Source organism: Mytilus trossulus, unplaced genomic scaffold, assembly GCF_036588685.1.
Source record: "Mytilus trossulus isolate FHL-02 unplaced genomic scaffold, PNRI_Mtr1.1.1.hap1 h1tg000158l__unscaffolded, whole genome shotgun sequence".
NCBI classification, from domain to species: Eukaryota; Metazoa; Mollusca; class Bivalvia; order Mytilida; family Mytilidae; genus Mytilus; species Mytilus trossulus.
The window spans coordinates 3,863,156-3,883,469 of record NW_026963304.1 but is presented as its reverse complement, the minus strand read 5'-3'; the positions used below and the strand labels follow the sequence as shown (position 1 = coordinate 3,883,469).

The 20,314-nt window shown below is 32.7% G+C and overlaps 1 protein-coding gene across 1 annotated transcript in view; it reads right to left on the bottom strand.

Annotated features, from left to right (window-relative positions):
* The window catches only part of LOC134700479 (uncharacterized), a 521,631-nt gene that overhangs the window by 314,517 nt on the left and 186,800 nt on the right, over positions 1-20,314 (bottom strand). The gene's annotated exons all lie outside the window — the stretch shown is intronic.

Sequence of the window (20,314 nt, the reverse complement as noted above, 5' to 3'; positions counted from 1 at the left end):
AGCAAAGAATGAAAATGGACAGAAAAATGACGAAAAAAGGGGACGAGAATAAGGACTGAGCAGTTTGCAATAAGCATGTGTATCAACTTCAAGGCACTTAAAAAAATATCCAGCATGAGAAGAATAATCGGAATACAAACAGACAACTACAAATATTATCGAGAGCGGAGTTGTTTTTTTAGAGAATTTTACTTATAAAGTAATGACAGATGCATTGTCGGAATAATGAGCTGTCGGAATAATAGGATGTCGGAATAATGGGCTGTCGGAATAATGGGATGTCGGAATAATAGTCGTCGAACTAACAGGATGTCACCGACTTGGTACAAGACATTTTAAGAAAAAAAGGATGGGTTGAACCTAAGTTAATGGCTAGCCAAACCTCCCGCTAATATGGCTAATATAATGCTATAAAATATCGCTTCAATGACAACACTATGTGACAGGAATACAGTAAAAACAAACGTAAGAACACTTAGCACAGAGAAATGCTTAAATAAAAAATAAAAACTTTAACCACAGAGTGAATGTAATGTTTCCTCGCAGAAAAACTAAGTCCATTTATAAGTAAAATACGGAATTTTATTTTTACAAAATTGACTTCTGGATACTTTCTTATGATCATAAACAAGCTTCTGTCCAAGTTTGGTAGAAATTCAGTATAGTTTAAGAAAGTTATTAAAATTTCAAAAACTTTAACCACAGAGTGAATATTTGTGGACGCCGCCGCCGACGACGACGCCGACAACGACGGAATGTAGGATCGCTTAGTCTCGCTTTTTCGACTAAAGTCGAAGGCTCGACAAAAATGTGTTTAGTTCCGATGCAAAGACCTTATAAGTGAATCAATATTAACGCCAAAATATGCAATCTTTAATGACCTGACAACATTATCGTAACTATATTCCTTCTAAATAAGTCTATTTAAAGGTTTTGTTAGCTTCTGAGGTGAATACTGACATTTTTGTGCTTTATAAAGAATATTTCCATAAAATATTGGATGTGAAATACCTGAACGTATAAGAAGTCTGCATGTTGAGCTAGATTTATGAATGATGTCCTTATACCGATGATAAAATTTAGTAAATGTTTTGACTAGTTTGCGATATCGAAAACCCTGGTGTAATAATTTTTCAGTAATACATAAATTTCTCTCGTTAAAATCTAAAACATTGCTACATACACGAGCGAATCGTACAAGTTGAGATATATAAACACTGTAAGATGTTGACAAGGGAACGTCACCATCTAAAAATGGATAATTAACGATAGGAAATGAGAAATCATCTCTTTTATCATAAATTTTAGTATTAAGCTTTCCGTTAATGATATATATATTAAGATCGAGGAAAGGGCAGTGGTCATTGTTAGTATTAGCTTTATTTAAAGTAAGTTCAACAGGATAAATTTCTTTAGTATACATACTGAAGTCGTCATTATTGAGAAATAAAATATCATCCAAATATCTAAAAATATTATTAAATTTGTGTATCAGATGTTGTTTCGATGGGTCTTTGCTGATTTTTGTCATAAATTGTAACTCATAGCAATATAAAAACAGGTCCGCAATAAGTGGTGCACAGTTAGTCCCCATTGGAATTCCGATAACCTGACGATATACGGAATCTCCAAAGCGAGCAAAAATGTTATCTAGTAAAAATTCAAGGGCAGATTTAGTATCAAAGCATGTCCAATTGCCACTAAAGCTTAATACTAAAATTCATGAAAAAAGAGATGATTTCCGCTACTTCAAGTTAAAATATCAAATATTAATACTAATATATACCTTTACTTCCTCAGAAGCCTCAACTTCGTCTTTATGTGAACCAACAAGAATGACTGGTGGATAAAGACACTTATTCTTCTCTTCAATACTTCCAAGCACTTCAGTGGTACTACAGTAGCAATGTATTGAGTTCATCCACAACTGAAACATCTCTACAAAGTAATAACTTTCCATCAGCACATCTATCTTACACTTCAAGTCATATTGACCAGTTTTTATTGTGTCCAGATGGTCTCCATATGGGAAAATCCCAGTCATTACGATTTGCCAGAACTTGCATTTCTTATCATGATAACCTTGATATTGGGTTGCTGCTTACAAGAAATGTATTGCAACATGGGTGCAAGTGGTAAAGTTAAAGTTATCCGATTGAACATTTTATTAAGTTATGTTCCAATAGACGTAACTACAATCCTGTCATCTTTTCCCCGACTTTGACATCACTGAATAAGATTTTACACAAAATATATACTTCCCTGAACAACACAACGGGTGCAACATGTGAAACAGGAACTACCTACCCTTCAAAGGCACCTGGCATCACCGCCGGTTTTAGTGGAATAGTGTTGCTTGGTCTTAAGTTCTATTTTGTTTTGTCTTTTAGACGTTATTGCCATGTAATTGTCTGATTCCTTTAGTACATTCACCTCAGTATGATGAAAAGTTGAATTTACTGGTAATTTAGTTGTTTGTTTTAACAAAGTTCAGGTAAAAAGACTTTATGACTACTGAAATTATCAGGTTGATCATGTTGGAAGTTTTATTAACGTTTTAAGAATCAATTTTTCTTTGATATTATGCAGATTTTTCTTTCACCGAATTGTTTTCAGAATGTATTTTAAACTTTTATAAAACCTGAAGCCCATAATTCTGCTGCCTTAATCATACCAATGGAAAGATCAGAAAACATTGCCATTACAAACAAATAAGTATAAAAAATTTAATAAAGTTTGATTGATGTCCGTTTTTTTCTTCTTTTTTTGCTAGACGTGATTATTAAAAATCTACCATATTTTCCCTTATTTATATATTCCTGTTTAGTTTTATGAAGTGGACTGCTCATTGTTATTAGATTCTTTGCACTAATTGAATTAAGTTATTATTGTTTAACCTTAAAACCATGCTAAAATTCTCCATGCAAATTTATGTTAAATACAATCAAAATTACGGCACTTCCAGTCTATCACATATTTCAATTTTGCAAAATTGGCGTTTCCTTTTCAATGAGATGTATTCAGTATTTAAAACTAGAGGCCCAGTAGTTTCAGTGGAAAATGTTAGTTAAAATTTACAAATTTTCTGAAAATTGTTAAAAATTGACTATAAAGGACAATAACTCCTTAGGGGTCAATTGATCATTTCCGTCATATTGACTTATTTGTAAATATAACTTTGCTTAACATTATTGATGTTTACAGTTTATCTCTATCTATAATAATATTCAAGATAATAACCAAAAACAGCAAAATTTCCTTAAAATTACCAATTCAGGGGCAGCAACCCAACAACGGGTTGTCAGAATCATCTGAAAATTTCAGGGCAGATAGATCTTGACCTGATACACAATTTTAGCCCATGTCAGATTTGCTCTAAAGTCTGCAGTTTTAGAGTTATAAGCCAAAATCTACATTTCACATCTTTGTTCTATTTTTATCCATTGCGGCCATCTTGGTTGGTTGGCCGAGTCCCCGGACACAATTTTTAAACTAGACACCCCAATGATGATTGTGGCCAAGTTTAGTTTAATTTGGCCCAGTAGTTTCAGAGGAGAAGATTTTTGTAAAAGATAACTAAGATTTACGAAAAATGGTTAAAAATTGACTATAATGGGCAATAACTCACAAAGGGATCAACAGACCATTTTGATTGTGTTAACTTATTTGTAGATCTTACTTTGCTGAACATTTTTGCTGTTTACAGTTTATCTCTATCTATAATAATATTCAAGATAATTACCAAAAACAGCAAAATGTCCTGAAAATTACCAATTCAGGGGCAGCAACCTATCAACGGGTTGTCCAATTCATCTCAAAATTTCAGGGTAGATAGATCTTGACCTGATAAACAATTTTACCTGATGTCAGATTTGCTCTAAATGTTTTGGTTTTTGAGTGATAAGCCAAAAACTGCATTTTACCCCTATGTTCTATTTTTATCCATGGCGGCCATCTTGGTTGGTTGGCCGGGTCACCGGACACAATTTTAAAACTGGATACCCTAATAATGATTTTGGCCAAGTTTAGTTTAATTTGGCCCAGCAGTTTCAGAGGAGAAGATTTTTGTAAAAGTTAACGACGACGGGCCAGGTGAGCTAAAAAGATATTGTATTACACCTTAAATATAACAAAAGACATGTGAACTCCAAACTTTACGACACTGCAATTTCATTTTTCATTTTGCAGCAATTCACTATGCATTGATCTTATGCTCCTATCTGTTTAATTTGTTACAATGTGTAATTGTCATGCCAACAACTGGTTTTAGAATAAATGTGTTTAAATCCGACGCAAAGACCCTATAAGTGAATCAATATTAAAGCCAAAATATGCAATCTTGTTATCTTAAAGTTGACATATATTTTTTGCGTTTTTCAAGGAGTTATCTCACTTTAATGCAAGGACTTTATTTAGATTTCTGTTTTTTCTAGACAAAACTTTTACACCAAAATTGAGCTCAGAAATATAAAAATAAAACAAGTAATACATGTAATAAATGACTGCACTTTTTCAACCAGGACCAGAAATATGGACAGTTGAAAAGCATACAGTAACTTGTAATGTGTTCACATATTTGTTCTTTGATCTATGCATAGCTGTCTATACATTAACAATTTAATCACATCTTTTAATTTTTATATGACAGTCCCACTAAAACAAATAAACAGCTGCGCTATGAGCGCATGATATGCCCAACGTCTGGTGTGGAAGTTTAATGCAATAATCAATGATAATCATATATAGTTTCTGCGAAAGTTTTAAGCAATAAGCATATATTGTTTTTGAGATACGGCGGGAAATGTGAACCCCCCTCTTTTTTTTCTAACAAAAAACTAAATATCACTAAAATAAAATTTTGAATCAAAACCAAAAAGTATACAGATCTTAAGATTGATATAACAAAGAAGTGTGTAAAGTTTTAAGCAATAACCATAAATCATTTTTGAGATACGGCGCGACATGTAAAAAAACCACACCCCTGTTTTAGTTACAAAGTGCCGTAACTCAAAAAGTTTTAATTTTATTTTCACCAAAAAGTATGCAGATCTTTTGACCATCCTAAAAAACAACTATATTATGTTTCATGAAATTTGGATAAGTCGTTTTCAAGTTACGGTGCAACATGTTTACGCCGAACAAACAGACATTATACGTCAAGTAAAAATTTTGACGGGCGTATAAAAATGAATGCATACTTTTTTTTACATTAATAAGCTGTATTCTACAACATCTTTCATCAAATATTACAATATGACAGTTATTTGAAACAACACATATATCATTCATTGCATAAATCAGAAATGTACACGCAACCAGAAAGAGTAGCAAAATCTACATATGGTCAAATGTGCCTGATGGAGTTAAAACCTAGTTAGTTTCTTGGTTTATTCGAGGTGATTTGTAGCTAGTAATGTGATAAATGATGTCACTACCGAAGCACTGATTACTGAGCTTATTATACTAACAGTGCACAAGCGAATACAATCTATTATTTAACTGATCGATTGTTAGACATCTTTTGGTTTTAAAAAAAAATGGTCATACATAATTCTTGACAATAATTTGTGTCCTAAGCTATAAAGAAACAAAAATGTGTTCATAATACACTGATGCCCCACATCACTATCATTTTCTAAGTTCAGCAGACCGTGAAATTTGGGTCAAAACTCTAATTTGGCATTAAAATTATAAAGATCATATCATAGGGAACATATGTTGTTCAAGTTGATTGGACTTTAACTTCATTAAAAACTACCTTGAACATGGTGAACAAAAACTTTAACCTGAAGCAGGACGGACGGATGGACGGACGAAGTGACCCACAGACCGAAAAACATTATGACCCTAGGTGGGGCATAAACATAAAATAAAACTATTATTTTCATTACTGTTTCTTGATCTATATGATATATTACCTTTTGCTTTTTTGTCGTTAGCCTCATTGAGTTTTGTTACGACAAGAAAAATCGCATCTTGTGATAAAAAGGTTTGATGTGTGTGGTAAAATTCTTCATCTCCTGCAAAATCCCATAGCAATAATGTGGCATACTCCTCTTTGTCATGTAAATCAATATTAGATTTAAGCATGGCTTCAATATCCATTTGTGCTTGGTTTCGTTGCTGCAAGATTACTAGAGGTTCAACTTGAGATTCAGTGGTTACTGGAGGTTCAACTTGAGATTCAGTGGTTACTGGAGGTTCAACTTGAGATTCAGTGGTTACTGGAGGTTCAACTTGAGATTCAGTGGTTACTGGAGGTTCAACTTGAGATTCAGTGGTAACTGGAGGTTCAACATGAGATTCAGTGGTTACTGGAGGTTCAACTTCAGATTCAGTGGTAACTGAAGGGAACATTTTTTTAAGCTGCTGGGTTACTGTCTCTGATTCATTAAAACTTGTTGATGGTGTGTTTTCCTTTACAACTTTATTGGTTCCTTCTTCTACCGATGCTTCAATTGCTCCTTTGAGTGGTTTCAAAAGTCTTGCATGCATTTCAGGTTCTTCTTTGGTTCCTATCATTAAAAAATACTATAATATATAAGAAATGGGAATGATAGGTAAGTTACCATCATAGAACAAGAAATAATTGTAACATGAGTCTGTTTCGAAGTCTCCCAAACAAAGCCCCCACAATTCGTCATTCCCATTGTCGCCTGACATACTGCAAAGTCCAGTACAAATTGGTTTGGTCAAGTAAAGTGATATGCATAAGTGACGCCTAGGGATTGACCCTGAATATCATTGTAATCTCCTGAAATGACGAATAGGAATCTTATATGATTTTGGGATGGAGATCTAGACTGTTTAATAGTTATCAAAAGGGGGATCACCAGGGGACTTGCCCTTTGTTTCATTTGATTTGGGTTTTTTTTGTCCCATACAAGAATATGTATTGTATTATAAGGTGTGGGGATCTCAACCGTTTACAAGTTCTCAAACAAGAAGGGGTTGAAGTGACCCCAGGGGACTCGCCTTTTATTTCATTTGATTTGTTTTATTTTACCATAATAGAATATATAGGGCTGAGGGGTGGGGATCTTGACCATTTACACGTTTTCAGAAGGAGTTGATGTGACCACCCAGAATTCACGTATATTTGATTTGATTTGATTTATTGTCCCATGCAAGAATAAATATGGTCTAGGGTAGGGTATCTCAATCATTTACAAGTTTTCAAACAGGAGGTGGGGTGTCAGCTGTCGACTTGCCCTCTATTTTATTTTATTTGTTTTATTTTCCCATGCAAGAATATAAAGGGTATATGGGTGAGGATCGCAACCGTTTACACGTTTTCAAATATGAGAGGATGGGATGTGATTCCCGTTGACTCCCCTATATTTCATTTGATTTGTTTTATTGTCCCATACAAAAATATATATAGTTTAGAGGTTGGGATCTCGAGGGGTGGGGTGACCCCTTCCGACTGGCCCTATTTTTGATTTGATTTGTTTTATTGTCCAATATAAATAAAGGCAACAGTAGTATACCGCTATTCAAAACTCATGAATCGATAGAGTAAAAACCAAATCCGGGTTACAAACTAAAACTGGGGAAACACGTCAAATATAAGAGAACAACGACACACAGAAACACAACATTAAAATACAAGAATATTTATGGTTTATGAGTGGGGGTATCGACCGTTTACAAGATAAAAGCACATTCTTTAATTGAAAAGGGTGGTCGACCCCCTTGGACTCACCCTATATTTCATATGATTTGTTTTATTGTCCTGTGATCATTTCTGTAGACTGTGTGTATCTATCATTTACAGTTTCCAAGTTATAGTCATTTGAAAATTAAAAAAAATAAAATCCCATATGGTTTTATAGTAAACCTTCCTTCTTTAGGCCCCTCAAAATACCCTTTGATAGACACCTATGCACACATTAAAGATTAATAGCTTACATAGACGTGTAAGTCTAACATTTTATGAAACCCTTAAGTAAATCTGACAAGCGTTTTGGGTAACAGGTGCGGACAAGTTCATATTTAAAGTGGCGGAAGAAAGAGAAAAAGAAAAAAAAAAAAAAAAAAAATAAGCAAAAAGAATACGTCTCCAAACTTCACAATAAACAGTTGAAAAATAAATGTTGTCCATCCAATTTGTTTTCAACAATTAGTTCTGCAAAAATACACATATAGATTGGAAAGTGTGTTTTTTTAATTGGTTTCAACACTAATATAACAGTTTTGTGGACTTTCTGAAAACCAACAAAACTTGATGCATAGTTAACTTTGGTCCGAGAACACAATTATTTCGTAGTGCATTTCTTTTAGAACATAAATAAAAATAAAAAAACATCCCACCTGCGCTTTCTCAAAGAAACTTTTACAGTGTGTTGTACTACTTTTAAGACAAATTATATCAAAATTATAGAAAACTTCATCGGCTCTAACTCAAAATATGGACAATTTTATGTTTAGGGCGTCTTGAAATCTTTTGACAGCTTCCGAAGTGCTAATTTTCAACCTTTTTCAGCTGGACCAAATCACTACTTTCCTTTAAAATTATGGACCCAAATTTTTTTACAGTGTAATTTCACCCCCCCTTCTTGCAATTTGAGGCATTAAACATGGAGAAATAAATTTGGAAGGGGTATAAAAATTAATGGCAAGTAACCCACTGTCAACACTAGGGACTATATTCGTGAACAACGAAAATCAAGGGACGACAATTGTGGTCTCGGACCTAATAGGATAGAAAGAGTTGACAAATCTTAAAAAAACTTGGTATGACCAAAGCTTAATAAATTATGACACTGCTTACAAAGTTTCATGACAATAGGATGTATATTATAGTCAATAAGTTAAGTTCTATACTCATCTTTGCGCGTAAAATTTTGACGTTAAAATTGAAAAATTTCAACTATCAACATTTGGGGCTTTAAAAATTCAAATATTGCAAAAAAATACTTTTTAAATGCCTTAACATATAACTTATCCTGTACTTAAAGCAATAGAGTACTCATTTGATTTATCAGACTTGGCATAATTATTAAAAAGTAAAATTTATGTGAGCCTGCGCCTAAAAATTGAGGGTTTTCAATGAAGGGGAGCCTTGCAAGAAGATGTAATATTTTCCAGCAATTTTAAATTTGTGAAGCTTTTTGGTTATAATTGATCCTTACATATGTATTGAAAGTACTTTAAATGGAAAGAAAAGTTACAAATAACATATCATATTAGTTAAAAAGGGTCTTAGGCCAAGTAAGACTGGAAAATATTTAGGGTCAATTTAGGCGGTGCCATATATTTACATTAAAAAATGCATACTGAGGCTACAAGAAATAAAAATTTGTGTATTTTTTATCATTTCTATACTCATATGACATTATACAACAAATCTGAGCACAAAAAGACTCTTGCAATTAACTTTTCTTACAAACAGTATGGTCTGATACAAAGATTTTTGCCTTTTTAGGGAAAAAACTAGCATGCAATTTATTCTCAACAGGCTTATATTTAAATCACTTGCTGTCCTACAGAAGAAAAGAAAGATATTATGTGAAATGGAACAGGTACAATAGACATTGTCAAGTGCTTTTGATACAAATTTAGTGAGGTCTTTATTATGGACTTCAAATTTTATGTACCAAGCTCCCCACTTTTTACTTCATCCAAACAGGGCGTTAGACAAGGGTCATTTATACAACACATTTTGCACATATTGTCTGAGATAATCTTCTTTTCTGTAGATTCAGAGTTCATAAATAAGTAAAAGAACTAGATAAAGGCATGGAAACACAAATATTGACACATGAAAACCTGTCAGATAGAAAGTCAGGATGCCATTTATGCATCAATATTGAAAAAGCTATAAATGCCTAAATTGGTCAGTTTTGCAGAAATTCTATAAAATTAAAGTTTAAATCGTTTAGTTTCATGCTATTTGACAAATTGACACCATCAAAACATTTAGGGAAGTTGCAGATTCTATATTTACAGATTTCACCTCTTAGGTCCGAGAGCACAATTATTTCGTAGTGTATTTCTTTTAGAACATAATTGAAAATAAAAAAAATCCCACCTGCGCTTTCTCAAAGAAACTTTTACAGTGTGTTGTACTACTTTTGGGACAAATTATATCAAAATTATAGAAAACTTCATCGGCTCTTACTCAAATTATGGACAATTTTATGTTTAGGGCGTCTTGAAATCTTTTGACAGCTTCCGAAGTGCTAATTTTCAACCTTTTTCAGCTGGACCAAATCACTACTTTCCTTTAAAATTATGGACCCAATTTTTTTTTACAGTGTAATTTCACCCCCTTACTTGCAATTTGAGGCATTAAACATGGAGAAATAAATTTGGAAGGGGTATAAAAATTAATGGCAAGTAACCCACTGTCAACACTAGGGACTATATTCGTGAACAACGAAAATCAAGGGACGATAATTGTGGTCTCGGACCAGATACTTTATTATTGATAATTTGCTAAATAAAGTTTCGCACTACTACTGATGATAATGTCGATATTCTTCCAAATTGTTGCGATTTCTGCTGTCAGTACTAAACTGTAGTGTTGACTTATACAGTAAGTCCATGTAACCGTACAATACAGAATTTAAAAAAGAAATCAAACTTTTCTTTAGACATTATTTCTTGGTCTTGAAAATAAGCTTCTTTCCAAGTTTCACAACAATTCTTTAAGATTTCTCTGGATCATGTAAAAAAAGATAGTCCCATGCAGAATGTCTGTAAAAGTCAACCTTAAAAAAATCTATTTATCAGAAAAATACAAAAAAACGAAAAAAAATATTTCAAAAGTTTGCTTCAGACACTATCTCTTGATCATAAAACAATCATCTCCTAAAGTATCATAAAACTCTATGGAGGTTTGACAAAGTAATGTATATATAACAAACATACTAAATTCCTGGGATTTTTTATTTTAATTGATTTTAGTCTCTGATGCATGATTTTTTATTATTAATTTTTTTTTTTACTTTAAACGAGCTGTCAGTAGCTGCGAGAACTCTCAAATCGTACTTTCTTGTTTATTTGACCTGCTGATACTATTTGTAATGTTTTTTTGTTATTTTATATTAATATGGATCTTGTCTATATACCAGCTTTGATTATTTGGAACTTCTATTAATTTTCACTTCTTTGTACTACATTTGTATGAACATCAAGATTATTCTCCTTAAATCTGTACACTCAGGAAGTTTTATCTAGCTCTAATTGTATAGTTTTATTGTTGATATTCACCCAATATGTATCTAGTGTTAAATTAAGTATTTATTTAACAGAACTTTCTTGATGTTCCCAATTATTGGAATATTTTGTATATACAGAAGTAGTATACCTAAAACGACTAAGTTATTTTATATATATATATAAGGGTTATTAAGGATGATGTACCCTTTTGTTGACTTAATGCTAAACATATGGAAATTTCATAGAAAATCCACAGCTGTTCCCCTTGTACTCTAATATTTGGCAATTTGGTGCCTGGTAGATAAAGGATCAGTCAGGATTCTAATTCTTCAAAATTATCTCCTCATTACGCCAGTTCATTTTCACAATCGTCGAAATAGAAGCCATTGTAGGTATAGCGCGCTGTCAATTTTGCTCTTTAAAACCGATAATTTTATCCACATAGCACCATTACTATCCTTATATGTCAGTTGTATTTTAAAAGACAAATGTATATACTATCTAATGAGCATCAGTTAATGATCTTGTCTGTATTGATTCAACTTAAAGCTATTATTGTCTTATCGGTTGTCAGGTGGAATTTACGAAAATTCTTTTAAAAAATTTGTTGAAGATGATAAATAAACTCATGAAAGATACCAGGACTAAATTTTGTATATACTCCAGACGCACTTTTTGTCTATAAAAGACTCACCAGTGACGCTCGAATAAAAAAAAAGTAAAAAAAGCCAAATAAAGTACGAAGTTGAAGAGCTTTGAGGACCAAAATTCCTAAAAGTTTTGCCAAAAGTTAATCTATGCCTGAGGTAGAAAAGCCTTAGTATTTCAAAAATTCTAAATTTTCTAAACAGTAACCCTAGCTATCACATACAATAAAATTTATTTTTTTCGAAAATATGCATTTTCATCATCCAACTTAAAAGATTGTCGTCAAGTACTTTTAGTAAAAAAATAGATATTCAAACACACCCACTCTGTTTTTGTGATTCATTAGATAGGTATTTCACTTGATCCATATATTTCATCTTTTCGTACTGTTATATATATACTGTCATAAATTTTATGTTAAAAAATCAATCTGTAGCTTTGATATTAAAATGTTAAAAATCTGAAGCGAGATGATATATCAAATACTCTTACTTTGTACGTTTTAAAGACAAAAGATACATCTCAAACACGCCCTAACAGAAAAAGGTGCACTAGATTTTCTATTTATGATACAATTGATTTTTTTCTTGAGTAACATAATGGAAGGGCAAACACGAAAATTACTGAACTAACAGATTGATATGTTTTTTTAAAAAAAATCGGAGGTTATGCATTTACTACGTCCAACTTGATAGATACCCATGTCGTCGACTTGATATCTAACTGTTCTGCATTACTGTGTAACAGATAAATTGAAAACTTATGCAAATGGAGTTTTTAAAATAAAATACTTCGTAATTGAGAAGAAAATTGTCGTTTTATTTGATTCTATTATCTTTTAAAATTGTTGTTACTATAGTAAACATTACAGTAAGCATTTATCGCCTTTTCTTACAAAGAGCTTCGATTCTTTTGTTCTATTTCAACTGGGTTTCCGCTTGGGATTATTGCATGCAGTGCTAGCAATGGTTTCCTTTTAACAAATTTATAAATTTAGATATTGGTGGAATCAAATATAAATATGGGCTAATTCAAGTACACCTTTTAGGGTGCAGTCGACTTTTGTGACTCAGCACGAAGTATTTTGGAATTTAAAGATTATTTAGAACAATTTGTCAACAGTAAACGCTAGCACATCACAGAAAAACAAGTAAGTATTCTATGTTCGGAATTTTATAACAAAATTTTCTTTATTAAAGTCTGTGGATTATCAACAAAAATTTGGTTATATTTACCACAAAAACATCCCTTTTTTCTAATAAATGCAATGACATAATGAATAATAATGCTTTGCACGAAGTTTCCCCTTAGTATATGTACACAATGGCCCATTTACTGTTTAGATACAACATGAATTGTAGTTTTAAAATTTCGTAATTACATGGCTACAGAAGGGTTCATATACCTTAAGTTTTTCGCGTTGGTGTCTTGCCATGGCTTTGTTTGGACTTGTTTGAATGTTTGCATCGGTCCTAAGTCAGGAATTTGATATACATACTAAGTCTAAATGATGCCGGAATATTAGATTGCTCTGTCTCGTTTTCGCAAAATAAACACATTGGATCATGTAACATAAGAATAATCTTATACGTCATACCATCTAATTTATTCCATATATCATCATCAGGCATTGCTTTGCATTTTATTTTGTGAATTTCGATTCCATTTGTACTGGTAACAGTTTTAATGTCTTCACCAAACAATCTTCTAATCAATGATGTCTTTCCAGCACCTTGCTTCCCAACTATAACTAAACGAATGTCTCTCTTTTTTTCAGTTCCTGACTCAAGTAATTTGAGGTACAAGGGAACCGACCTTTTGTCAGTCATTAATTTGATTTCAGTTGGAACAATATCATCTACAAAGAAGAACATCCTAACTTTATTGTAATAGATGTGGTTTAATTTTTTGTTGAATGTTAATATTTAATATTCAGTTTAAAGAAAATTAATTAGATACATAATTCATCAGAATCTGTAATTTTAATTGGTTGACATTGTGAGGCATTCTAAAATTATCTTTATTTCCAAATACAATTCAACATTAATGACATCACATGCTTCCCGTGTATGAGAACATTACAACACTACAATTCACTTGAAAACACACAATAAACTTGATATGACTTGCAGGTTAACGGTTGTGTCATATAACATCAATTATAAGCATTAAATGCTTTTCTTTTGTAATTGTATGGGGTTGTAAAAGCGTTGATTGTGTACAAAATTAAATATGCTTTGGTCAACGTTTTTATATTCAAATACAACTAAATTAGAGGTTATAAAGAACCTGTGTCGCCCACCTTGGTATATGTGCATATCCAACAAAGGTCACTCTCCAACAATGTAAACAAATCTGTTTTGTTGATTTTATTATTTTCTATCTGTCTTCTTTAGTTTTGCTAAAAACTCAAAAGAGGATAACAAAAATCCTCATTTAGGGACAATTGCTCATATTAAGAGTGACAGTCTAATAAACTATATAAGCAAAATTTGACTTATTACATGTATTATATCTTAGCTTGCTGATCATTTTTGTGATTTAAAGTTTATTGGTATTTATCTTATTTTCTATCATATCCGGCAAAACGCAAAAAAAGGTGCAAATTGTCTATAAAATGACAATAAAACCAATCTGAAGTCGTCTCATTATTTTCTCGATATTGTCTTCATTGTATATTTTGTTTTGCTGATCTTTTTTGCCTAGCTAAGTTTCTATCTGTATAAGTTAAAGATAATAAGTAAAAAATGCCCACACAAAATTTGTCAAAATCATCATCAAAGGACAATAACTCTTATAAAAAGTAGATTGCTGATTAAGACCATGTCGACCTATTTGTAGATCTTTTCTTGTTGATCATTATACAATTTCTGTGTATCTATTATAATTTTCAAAATAGTAGGCAAACAAGAAAACGAAATGGCATCATTTGCCAATCAAGCACAATAACACCTTTAAGTAGTTGACAGTTCTAACATAAATAGACAATAGTTAGAGCTCAACCTTCAGGACAATTCTGTCATAAGAAGATTTTCTCTATATATATAATTAATGGTTTTCAAAATAATAAACACAACTTGCATTTAACCCCAATGTTTATTTTTTTTAGCCATGTCGGCCTTATTGATTGGTGGGCGGGATTTCCGAACACATTTTTTAACTAGATACCTAAATGATGATTGTGGCACAGTTTGGTTAAATTTGGCCAAGTAGTTCAGATGAAAAGATTTTTGTAAAAGTTAGCAGATAACGATGGACGATAACGACGAAGAAATAGCTAATAATGTGTTGATGTTACACTGCATCAGATTGTCAATAAGAACTACCTATAGTCAGTTATTCACAAAGAACATGAAAATAGCATGCAATTTGAGCACATTAGTCCAGGTTTATCACAGCATGGCAATTCCTTGTGAATTTCTTTGTTTGTTTGGTCGTACAAATTCAAATGTATCTCTTTTTTTTAACAGAGGCTTATAATGTTTGACTGGAGACCAGCTGTCTGCTCATGAAAAGAAATCTGTACTTTTTCTTAACTAATCTTACTTAACATGCTTAAGGCCATCCTTTAAATAATGTTTGTTTACCCGCATTTTTCCAAGTAGGTTGGTAGGTAGGTGTTTTTGTATGTTTGAAGGGTCTTAAAGAGAGGGACGAAAGATACCAGAGGGACAGTCAAACTCATTAATCAAAAATAAACTGACAACGCCATGGCTAAAAATGAAAAAGACAAATAGACAAAATATAGATCAAAATTTTCACTTATTGGAACTTATATCTTTATCTAAAACGTTGCTTTAAGGAAATCATTACTAGCACTGCATGTAGTAACTCCCTATCTGTTAAGTGTAGGATTGTCAACTATATGATTACAACAAGGGACAGGCAAGGAAGGACAGGTCTCAACATTCAAATTTGGTTACAAACGTCCGGATGGGGTTTGAAACGGATATCTTATTTAGATTGTAACTTCATGGAATGAAAGACAATTATAAAGATAATTATACAGCACACTAATTGTTAGTTATAAAAAATCAGGATGCGGCACGTGAAGTTCTAAATTTCCGAGTTTCAGTAAATTTGAGACAAAAAAAAAACTAGTGGTTAGGTGTTCTCAACATTTAATTCCTTCTTAAAAGTCAGAGGCAGACTCCTTTTTAAAAGGATTTTTTTATTGTAGAAATTATGCAATCAACTACTGGAACATTGCAATTTCACATCGCTAACAAAATAGAAATGTTCAAAATAACTGACATTGAAATACAAAAGCATGTCCACTGCACGAGATAAGATTGAAGGGAAGTTCACTTGATTGACAGGAACCAATAAAAGTTCCAGTAGGGAACATATGAGGATATTGCAAGAAAAATTAAAACAATAATGTGTCATTGTACACGGATACCCAATCCGCACTATCGATTTTATGTTCAGGAAAGCTGGGGTAAAAATTCTAATTTGGGAGTTAAGTTAGAAAGATCATATCATAGGGACCATGTATATCAAGTTTCAAGTTGATAAAACTACCTCGACCAAAACTTAAAACATTATTCTGAAGCGGGATAGACGGACCGACAAACAAACGAACGGACGAACAGAAGCACAGACCAGAAATCATAAAGCACATAAATGGTTTTCATTTTTTACCTGTTTTTCCTGTCTATTAGTATTACAAGAGACACTTTTTAAAGTTGGCATCAATATTTCTTTGTTTTCTAAAAACGATTCATATCTATATATGAAAATTGCAGTATACGGATGTGGATATCAAACTGCACATTGCTAGAAAAACCTACACAGATTATCGAATATCTATATGAGTAAGATCAGAACTTTACTATTGATTTACTAGTCGGTGAGAGTAACATAATCAAATTTCGGAAAAATTATCTGAAGTCGGATTTCTTGTTAAAACACTGCTGAGATCTAGATCTTCTGACTCAGACGACAATAAAAATACTACAGATAAACATACAGCAGGACCTTAGAATTAACAAATTAACAAAAGTAAAACTGATCCATGACCATTTGTGAACTGTCAACGTAACTGCACGTACAACTATCTTCCTATAGGCCTAAGAACAACTAATGATGTCCAATAACAAGTATGAACATTTTAAAGTTTTTAGTTTGGAGACGCCTACTTGAAATAGGCGATTGGACCAATGGATTTAGTTAATTGATATTCTGCCTTGCTACAAACAAAATGAAAAATTATTTTACCCATCAAAATGCAGGATATTTATGTGTTCATAAGGGAATTTTTTTTTGTCGACAAAAAATAAAACAATCATGGTTGAACAATAGAACATTAATATTCCACATTAAATAAACAGCTTCACCATACGCCAAAGATACGCCCGTCGCGTTTTCAAACAATAAAGTTCAATAACTAACCAATGTCAGAAATATACATCAGTCTCCAAAGTTTAATGAAAACTGCTCAAAGCACTTTAATTATATTGTTCGAAAACTGGAAAATCACTCCTGTTTTATAAACGAAATCCAATACCTAGGAAGCGTATAATATAAAATTTATAAAATTGTAATGAGAGCTTACGACAATAGATGTAAAATTGGTTGTCAATAGTTATCAAAGGTACCAAGATTATAATTAAGTACGCCAGACGCGCGTTTCGCCTGCATAAGACTCATCAGTGACGCTCATATCAAAATATTTATAAAGCCAAACAAGTACAAAGTTGAAGAGCAATGAGGATCCACAAATCTAAAAATAATACATTAATCCAATTATGATCAATGAAATTGAAGATATCGGAGATATAATGTGGGAGGACAATTGTTTTAGAATGTTTAGCAACTTTAATAAAAAAAAAATGCAAATGCAAAGGAACATGCATGAACTGCAAACATGTAAATGTAAAAAATATTACGTTACTTGTAGTAGCAAGTGTCACCTTGGACGAGAGTACTGAAAATAGGATTCAGATATACTGTTTAATTTCAATTGTTCGTTTGTTCATTTTATCCATCTAATTGTAAAAATAACAATTTGTAAAACTAAAAATAAAGATTGTAATAAATGTTTATTTAAATTTGACCCAGATGATCCAATATCATGTATGGTCAGCTCGTACTGGATTATACACGTATACTCATACGGTCCGACCGTACACGTATGGTCGGACCGTACTAGAACATAAACAATGCACCAAAGTTTCTTGCAAATTGGTTAAAGCGTTTTTGAGTTAATGTTTGACATGTTGAAAACGGATGGACGACGGATGGACGGTATACCATAATACGTCCCGTAAACAGGTGTATAAAAATCATCTTGCAATCAATCAATCAATCAATCAATCAATCAATCAATCAATCAATCAATCAATCAATTAATCAACCTATGTATATAATAGTTAGGACAGGGAGGAATAACAGGTAAAAAAATATTTGATCCAGTTGAAAAGGTCACAAATGAATAATTACGGCCGTAAGTTTTCTCGTTTGAATTGTTTTACCTTGTCATTTCGCGGCCAATTATAGCTGACTATGCGGTATGGGATTTGCTTATTGTTGAATGCTATACAGTGACCTGTAGTTGTTAATATCTGTTTCATGTTGGTCTCTTGTTGAGATGTGGATCATTGGAAATCATATCATATCTTATTTTATATATATATGAAACAGAATTCAAGACCCCCGTAACATAAAATTTTCACCCTCTGCTCCTTTGTATGGTGTTTACATACGTTATTCTCGTGCATGTTCACACTATACGGACTTCATATACAGGAGTGTGTTCCTAACGCAGAAACTGCTCCAACAACGTTATGAGGAGGCCAAATTAAAAATGACACTACGTAAATTTTACGGACACCATCTCGAATTGGTTGATTCATACCACGTATCTTTGTCCAAACTAACTATGAACATTTTTACCAGGTGTTAGATTGTGGTTTGTCATTACGTCGTCAGATCTTTTTATTACCAAACGTGATTTATTTCCGAACGTGACTGTTTTTCTGAGTGTGAATTCGTATTGATTTAAGACGTGGCACGGTACTTATCCATCCCAAACTCATTTGTTGGTGTTTGTTGTTTGTTGTCATCGGATTTTTTCAAATGTTTTAATTGTAAACTTTGAATTTTTCGAAAAACTAAGGATTTTCTTATCCAAGTCATAGATTACCTTTACCATATTTGGCATAACATTTTGGAATATTGGATCCTCAATGCTCCTCAACTTTTAGTTGTTTGGCTTAATAAATATTTTGATATGAGCGTCACTGATGAGTCTTATGCAGAAGAAACGCGCGTTTGGCGAACTAAATTATAATCCTGGTAACTTTGATAACTATTTGTCCCAGGCGGATAACCCTAGCCTCACAACTTTTTTGGCATTTTTGTCCTCGGCGATCTTCAACTTGGTAGTTGTTATGTCTTTCAAACTTTTTACATCCGAGCATAGTTTTGTGTGGACGTAGCGCGCGTCTGGTGAATAAAAATATTTTTTAACCTGTTACCTTTGCATGGCTATTATTCGTGTGTTTCTCTGTCCTATATTTACTCCCATTTATCTGTTTATCTATTGTAACCCTGTCGTGTAATGTTGTAATTTTAATGTTATCATTAACACTGCTATGAAAGCGGGAGGTTTGGCATGCCACAAAACCAGGTTCAACCCACCATTTTTTCATAAAATGCCCTGTACCAAGTCAGGAAAATGACCATTGTTACATAATAGTTCGTTTCTCTGTGTGTTACGTTTCGGTTTTGTGTCTCTGTTGTGTCGTAGTTCACTTATATTTTATACGTTTCCCTCAGTTTTAGTTTGTAACCCGGATATGTTTTCTCTCTATCGATTTGTGAATTTTGATACTACTGTTGCCTTTATTTAAGTATGAGCTGGTAGACCTTCCTATAATTTTGATATCTATTAACTTAAACGTAAAATTGAGAATAGAAATGGGTAAATGTATCAAGGCGGCAACAACCCGACCATAGAGCAGACAACCGTCGAAGGCCAACAATTGGTCTTCAATGTAGCGAGAAACTCCCGCACCCGGAAGCGTCCTTCAGTTGGTCCCTAAACAAATATGCATACTAGTTGAATGATAATGGACGCCATACTAAACTCCGAAATATACACAAGAGACTAAAATTTTAATCATACCAGACTAACAAAACCAGAGGCTCCTGACTTGGGACAGGCGCAAAATTGCACTGTTAACTATTTATTCAGAAAAACACAAGTGGCCTTGTTTTAATTTGCATTTATTGTTCAAAGAAATGCACAACGCAGTAACTGTGTTCTTGGACCAATGTTCTTTTTTAAACTGAACTCACGCGTTTTATCGTATACTAGAATTTTATGAACGGACAATTTGGACAAGTCGCATGTGGTTTCTAACAACTATTATGGCAACGTGTCATCTTTACGATGGCAACCTTTTTCTTTGGGAAATAATTCTAGCAAGTAGAAAATTGCTTGCGATTGTAGGGTACAGATAAAATTGAGAATGGAAATGGGGAATGTGTCAAA